We start from the raw sequence: 7,816 nt of genomic DNA, 5'->3' as shown, positions 1-7,816 counted from the left end.
ATGCTGCCATGAAAGGATTCGAGTGAGTGCCATTATTATGTGCTGAAATGTGATAAAAGGAGCATTTTATGCATGTAAGCCAATTATTCATGGCACACACTACTGCCTGTTACAGTTCAGTTAATCAGTATCACTCAGCCTGACTCATACTGCTATAATACTACTGTACATAATACTGCTTTATACCTCATACTTTCTGCTACTTCTTTTTATATCACATACCTTATATACATATGCTTAACAGCTAATTCATATCATTCATACTGTTTTGTTCACTGTTTAGATGCTACATCACATACACTTCTCACTGTCTTTTCAGTCTCCCAGCAAAATAATGTCACACAAGTATAATCGGAGTGACAATATACATCTTTAATCTTGTTGGGTTCCTCTTAGGACGTTTGTAGTTAACAACAGCCTCCAGGAGAAGGTCCAGCCTGGCTGGGTGAAAAAAAAGTGTGAGAATTTAAGCAGAAATAGTACAGGTCAGTTACAGGGTTCTGTTTTTGCATTTTATTATTATTGACTATGCTTTAGTAACATGAGTTCTCTTGTTCTTGCAGGATCTGAAGTCTCCCAAAACAGGGATAAACAAACACAGAGGGAGGAGAGACAACAGCAGCGTCCTGGAAGTGGTATGAGCTGATGGATGCAGCTCTGGGGAGCAAGCCATCCATCAGCCCACCACTGCTCATTTCATCAGCAGGCCAGGACACTGTTGTTGTCTCTAATCCAGAGGTGCCTGAGGACAGCTGCCCCAGGCCCCGGCCAAGAAAGAGAGGGAGGGAGGGAGGGAGGAGGGTGACATGTTTCACTATCTGAGGGAGATGGAGGAGAAAGAGGAGAGAGCGGGAGCTTCTGGAGAGGGATGATGAGCGGTACGCAGAGGCAGGGAGGAGAGAGGAGGAGGCCAGGAGGAGAGAGGAGCGTTTCTTGGCTCTGATGGAAGCGTTATCCAAGAAATTTTGATTTATTTATGATAAATTTAAGTCATGTGTTTCTTTTAAATAAATTACCGGTAATCAGCTAGTTTATGTTCATCAGCTTCCTTTCAAGTATCTTTCAATCAATAGAGTTGATTTCCTTCAAGAAACGTTTTTTACATAGCTCATGTTTTTATGTTTCCTTTTTGAAAACAGTTTCATTTATGCATTTCACTGAATAAATATATTGTTTACTCAACTCACCTATCTATTATGTGTTCCATTATGACTCAGTCAATATACTGTGTACTGAGTGTTGAATGATTGACACTGGGGCACTGAAACGCTGTAACTGTTGACATGACTTCAAGGTTAGATATGGGACAAAGTGAAGCATGGATCACATGGAACACAATACACAAGTCATGACTGATTATCGGAAGATGTTTAATAATTGCATGTTCAAAATCATGCATAGTAGTTATTGGGGAAAATAAATATCCTTCCATAAACATCATACCATAAATCAAATTAATACCATCTTGCCATTAATTAAATGAATAACACCATACTATCAAAGCACAAAAACATATGAACATAGGTTTGGCTGTGGTAAGGCAATATAAGGATCTATAAACTAATAATCATGCTCCTGCAGAGCTGGAATGCAGTGGAGAGGGGCAGACACTGCTGCAGCCAGGAGATCTCTGACACGCTCGCCAGGCTCCTGCTTCATCCTCCTCAGGCTCCATGATGTCACCGTTGTCTACACAGAGGTTGTGCAGGATGGTGCAGCAGGTGATGACAGCTGGGGCTCACCTCCAAGGTCTTGAAGAAGATGGCCCTCCATCTCGTCTTCATCGTGCCAAATGACCGTTGGATGATGTTCCTGGCCCTGGACAGCACGCTGTTGTACCTGGCCTGCACAGGATTCAGGTTAGGTGCACGGTAGGGTGTCAGCAAGCGGATGGGGGCAGCCAGACAGGGGTACCCGCCATCCCCTATGATGCACCGTCCATCTGGTGGGTACTGCTGCTGGAGGTACACAGGGCCGTTCTGCAGCACGCGTGAATCGTGGACAGAGCCTGGAAACCCACAGCAGACATCCACGTATCTCCCACGATGATCGCAGATGGCCTGGAGCTGGATGGAATAGAACAGCTTCCTATTGAGGTAACAGTTCAAATCTGCTGTACGGGGCTTTATTCTAATGTGGCACCCGTCAATGGCACCGACTACCACATTGAATTGAGCAGATATGAGCAAGTATGGGTAATGGAACGCAGCCCTTGCGTAGAATCCCTACCATGGCTTCCTACGAAAAGAATGACTAACCTATCAGTGACTGCCCGCACACCTGCACGCAATTCCCTGTTACCAGCAGCGCAGCTGCCACAGTGATTACGCAGGCGGGTCTGCCCCACATCCCATCCCCTACACACTCAAATCCAACCAGTCAATGCAAATCACAACATGAAGTTATAGCACATAAAAACCAGCCTGATTATCACTTTAAAAGAAAATGAGAGTGGCAACATGCTGCGGTGAATGCAGTGAGCGCGACAGAGGAAAAAAGAAAAAAGTGGATTTGGAGATGGAGGGAAAAAAGGGGGATTTGGTGTGATAATCAGAATGTCATGTGTATTATAACATTGCCCAAAGAGTCAGTGACTGAAAGTCACGACTGGTGAGCACTCTCAAAAAAGTTTCAAAAGCTACGGTGCAAGGCGCAAACAATAAACATAAGGACAAAAAAGCCAGCACTCAATAAATCCTTTTTTTTTTTTTTTAATACCTTCAAGCAGCAGTCTCAGACAATGGACCTTTCGGCGCAAGCCTTCCTCAGCATTGTGGAAGATGGACAATGCTGAGGAAGGCTTGCGCCGTTATCTATTATAACATTGCACCTGAAACATCATGTATTAATTACTGTATTCACTTATCAGTCAGCAGCGCCGAGGGGTGCCTCCCCTCCCCTCCCCTCCTCTCATCGCTGTGCCAAATGCACACAGACGCAGGCAAAACCTGCCTGTCACCATGGATTCTCTACTTAATTCTGAACAGATTTCTGTCATTAAATGGCACCTTAAAGATCATGCATTAATCACTGTAGTCACTTCTCGCGGCGGTGTGCTTTTCATCCCCTCCTCTCCTCGGTCACTGTGCCAAATGGCGTACAAAAGGTAACCTAGCTGCCTGTGATTAACCATGGATTCTGTGGTTATTTCTTAACCGATTTGTGCCATTAAATATTATCTGCAATCTGTCGTCTGCTTGCTAATGACTTGTGTCAATTATGTATTATCACCATTCAAAGAGTACAACTTGAGGTGCAAATGTCGCATTTTGGCACCACCCTCGCATCTCGTTGTGTCCGACACCTGACATCATGCGACATGTCATTTGATAGCCTATTGTAGATTTTTCTTTTTTTCATTACATTGACATAATCATGCAGTTTTGAGGATAAAGCAGCTTCTCCCTACAACACAAGTCCAAGAACACAGGAAAGGTACACCGAAAGGAATATAGCCTATGTTTCTCTTATGCCTTTTATTGGGCCTATATATTTAAATATTTCATAAGTATTTTATTCCCCGCCATTGCCGTCTACCGACGTTTCGTTCTGACATTTTTTACAACTAAATAGGCCTACAGGCTACATGGGTTTAGATCTTTTTCAAACACATTCACTGCAAAGAACCATTATCTCCACTTGTCACAACAGAGGGGAACCGCACACTTCAGTTGGAGGGGTGGTCTTTGGTCTTTATTTACACAACCACAATAGATGTATTGCGGCTTTGGAATATAATTTGTGTGGGATGTTTGGGGTCATCCCTATGTTCCCCGGGTCCTATGTTCCCCGGGTCCTATGTTCCCTGTTTTTAACACTCTCCGTAACATTTGGGGTGTCTATCCGCTATGCCGACCACCCGCAATGCCGACCTTAGGTTTAGGCGTGAGGGGTGGGAGAGGTTAGGTTTTGGGTTAGGGTCTGGGGGAGGTTAGGAAGGGTTCTATGTTCCCCGGTCCCACAAAAACGGGGAACATAGGACCCGGGGAATATAGGACCCGGGGAACATAGGTACGCTCCCGGATGTTTAAGGGGCGTCTGTGCGCATTGCACAGTGACTTCTCTTTGCCACCTCACTACACTACAGTGACGGCGCACACACCTGAACGCAATTCTCCCTTACCAGCAGGTGCCACAGTGATTACCCAGGCGGATCTGCCCCATATCCCGTCCCCTGCATGCTCAAATCCAACCAGTCAATGCAAATCACCACATGAAGTTACAACGCATATAAATTAGCCTGATTATCACTTCAAAAGAAAGTGGAATAGTTTGCAAAGTCTGCAGTGCCATTTGTGAACTCAGGAGTTTCTACATCAAGTTCCCTGATGCTGTTGGGCAAGCCAACTATAAAGTGCAATTCTATGAATATGGCACTTCCCAGGAGTGATTGGCTGTATAGATGGATGTCATGTTCCCATTAAGTGTCCATCAACTCCTGATGCTGAGGAGTACAGGAACCGTAAGAACTGGTTTCCTATCAATGTTCAGGGTGTATGCACTCCTAATTTAGAGTTGTCAAACATTGTTGCCCGTTGGAAAGGTGCAACTCACGATTCAAGGATTTTCCTCAACTCTTCATTGGGTGCTCAGTTTCAGAGAGGACAACATAGTAGACTACTACTTGGGGACAGTGGATATGGTTAGAGTACATATTTATTCACGCCATACCTACATCCCACCACAACAGCTGAGCAGCAAAGATACAACAGAGCTCATATTCGCACTAGAGGGATGGTCGAGCATATCGTCGCTGTGCAATGAAAACCACCTAAGTCCATTTTTTATGATTTTTACTTTTGAATATAAATAGAATATATCCATTCTCCTCCATCTACTGGCAGGTTTTGGCGTCTAAATGACCAATAAAAACACGTTTTACTGGGTAAAGTATGTAACACGTACCACCATTGGATGCTAGACCCGCCCATCACATCACGTATGTGACAGTCAGACCTCCATGCTCCGCCCCACCTCATGAGGACTTCCCCAGAAAAGTCACCAGGCAGCTGCTGACCCGAATGCCGGCTGTGTTCGGCTTGGTTTTGTGTGATTCTGGCATCGTCTGACGTAAATAGATCAATAAGGTGTTTTCGGGTTGTCCTTGGGCTGCAAACTCATTTAAAGTATGCAAATCGCAGTTGTTTCTGACAAGAATAATGTCACGTTACTCCGGGACTGCTCAACCCATGACAGAGCCACTCTCCTCGGCTTGGCAGAGTGAAGCGCTCCGCCGCGCGTCCCCGCTGCCTGGAGCACAGCGGCTCGTGCGCGCGCTCTAAAAGGCAGGCTCCCACAGGCTGCGGCGTGGCCGCCAGAAAGTGCTTCAGACTCCGTGTGATTATCCTGTAACAGCATTTGAGCTTATTCAGGTAAGATATTTATAATGTAATGACACATTCAGCGATAAACTGTCTACAATGAAGACATGTGTCAAATATGACAACGTGGTGTTCAGTATTTTATGAGCACGAGGTTTTTCCCATTTCCTGAACAGTTGGCGATTTGGAGATACGTGGCTTTCATTGCACAGCGACGATATGTTTGGAGTGTGGACATTTCCAGTGTTTACGCAATACACTTCCGTTTCAAGCCAAGAAGATGCTGCGAGGTGATCATTGCTACAGCTGAGCTGTGCTGCACAACTACCTGAGACAGAATGACTGTCCTGGTCCTCCAATGGAAGATCAGGATCATGCAGATGTGCCCATGGCAGTGGCAGGCAATGACCAACGAGGACTTGCACACAGAGCTGCTTTCACATTGCAGCACTTCAGCTAGACAAGATGCGTTCAACTGTGGAATGTATTCATTATGGCTTATTTTTGCTTTAATAATGTTTGTTCTGTACAAAATGTAAATATTGTGCAGCGAAATTCAATGAGTGATTCAACCGAGGCTGATTTAAAATGTAGTTTGTGGTGACTACAATACTCACACTCACATGCCAAATGACTAAACATTTATTTTAATCATTTCTCACCATTTTATTTCATCACATTGTTCAGCATAGCTGGTATACACAGTTGTCTCATTACTTTCTCTTTCTTTGAGCAGCTCTCTCTTCCAACTTCATATCCAATTCCAACCGTAGAATTCTCATTTTAACACATTCACTGCCAGCCGTTTTTCAAAACTGTAGTTAGCTTCTGCCAGAGGGTTTTTTTGAGGATTCTGGCTCATCTTTCAAGAGCCGAGGATTCGTTTCTGTTAGGATTTTGTGAACACACAATATCTCAAAAGAACTAATAGAATGTGTGCTTTCTCTGTCTAAAAGAGTTAGTTTGTAGAGTTAGTAGTTATGTAAGCATTAGCAGTTGAATACAGCATGGTTTCAGCGTCTGTAAATTTATTCTGAGATAAACGGCTTTTTGTGAAATTCGATAGAACAGTCACTTTAACCATTCATTTTTGGCATCAGTAAGACGTCAGACATCTAAACAATAGTTTTGAACAGTAATTTCCTCCATAACAGCAGGAAACACCCCTTTCCTTCAAACTCCTCCCTCCGTGTGTGTTCTTCTTGGCTGCAGCGAGCGTGTCACAAGCTCGTTGCTGCTGCTGCTGTAACCTCGCGTCACCAGCTCACTGCTTTGCTGCTGCTGTGCCTGTCTGCCTGGCGGCCGCTGGGCAAGTCTGGATGGATGGGCTCGCTCGCGTCTTGGGGTTCTGAGAGCTTTGATGAAGCTTTTGCGATTCTGGTCTTATTTATGCTGCGTGTTTCAAAGTGTGTTCCACCCGTAATCTATTATGCAAATTTGCAAAACCCCACCGCCAGCTCCCAAGCGCGAAAGCGTTTTCGCCAATCCATTTTCATGAGAATGGCTTCCTGACACTGCTTTTTGCTTGCCTTCCTCTAGAATGGAGGGCACTGTCGCCACTTAGTGGGTCGGTGGAATGGGTTGTACACGTTCGGTCGCTCCAATATTTTTATAGGAGACGTGGGGGGCATTGATCCACGTAGCACCGTCAAAATTTTTTTTTTTTTTGGACGTCTCAACTCATCATTGGCAGTGAACCGTTGGAATTTTTTTGACGAGTCAACTCGCCATTGGCAGTGAACGTGTTAATTTCATTTTTCATATTTTATTTTATGCTCATGAAATTCTCTTTTCCTGCATGGGCATCCTTTTTGGTCTCTGCTGGGAGGTGGTGGCATCATCTTTTCTCTGGGAGGCCATAGCAGATGTGGAGGGTACACCACTCACTGTGCATTGCCTCTTCCAACATGATCAGATTAGTTTCCTCTGGAAAAAGAACACTCTTCGAAACAAACTCATATGGTCCATAGAATGAAATAGAAATAAAGATGGACACAGACACAGTGGAATATATTTACCAAAGGAGGTAACTGATTTACTTTCTTTAGTATATTTACCATTTGTGCTCAGTTCTCCATCTCCACTGTCCAAATGGTCATCGTCTGGTACACCATCCAGAAGTTGCTGGTCCTCTATTATTCTAGACAGCAAGTCACCCAATTCATCTGTTTTGTCTTTTCTTGGTGGTCCACCACCTGTAGTAAATAGCTCTCTTCTGGCCTCTGCATTCTGCTTTTTTTAATCTATTTTAAGGTTCCTCCACAGTCTATGAAGGCAAATATCATTCAATATACTGTAAGTGATGTCACAAACATATGAATATGAGAAATGTGAAATACTGATAATAATGAAGATATCTCACCTGCAGTTGCTGTACTGCTCTTGTGGTTACATTTTCATTAGCATTGAATTCACTGCAAATTGCAGCCCAAGCACTCTTCTTCTTTTGCTCAGTAGCAGCAGTATGGTTCTTACTTTATAACTGGAGGGTTTGC

At 44.1% G+C, this 7,816-nt stretch overlaps 1 pseudogene across 1 annotated transcript; it reads left to right on the top strand.

Annotated features, from left to right (window-relative positions):
• Positions 1 to 1,761: 1,761 nt before the first annotated feature.
• LOC310782179 (putative nuclease HARBI1) lies at positions 1,762 to 5,781 on the top strand (annotated as a pseudogene). Its single transcript has 3 exons — positions 1,762 to 1,864; positions 4,260 to 4,755; positions 5,543 to 5,781. The product of its transcript is annotated as a putative nuclease HARBI1 (transcript).
• Positions 5,782 to 7,816: the final 2,035 nt, after the last annotated feature.

Source organism: Poromitra crassiceps, assembly GCF_964638095.1.
Source record: "Poromitra crassiceps genome assembly, chromosome: 9".
NCBI lineage: Eukaryota > Metazoa > Chordata > Actinopteri > Beryciformes > Melamphaidae > Poromitra > Poromitra crassiceps.
Note: the sequence above shows the minus strand (reverse complement) of the source record. Positions and strands in the feature narration are given on the sequence as shown.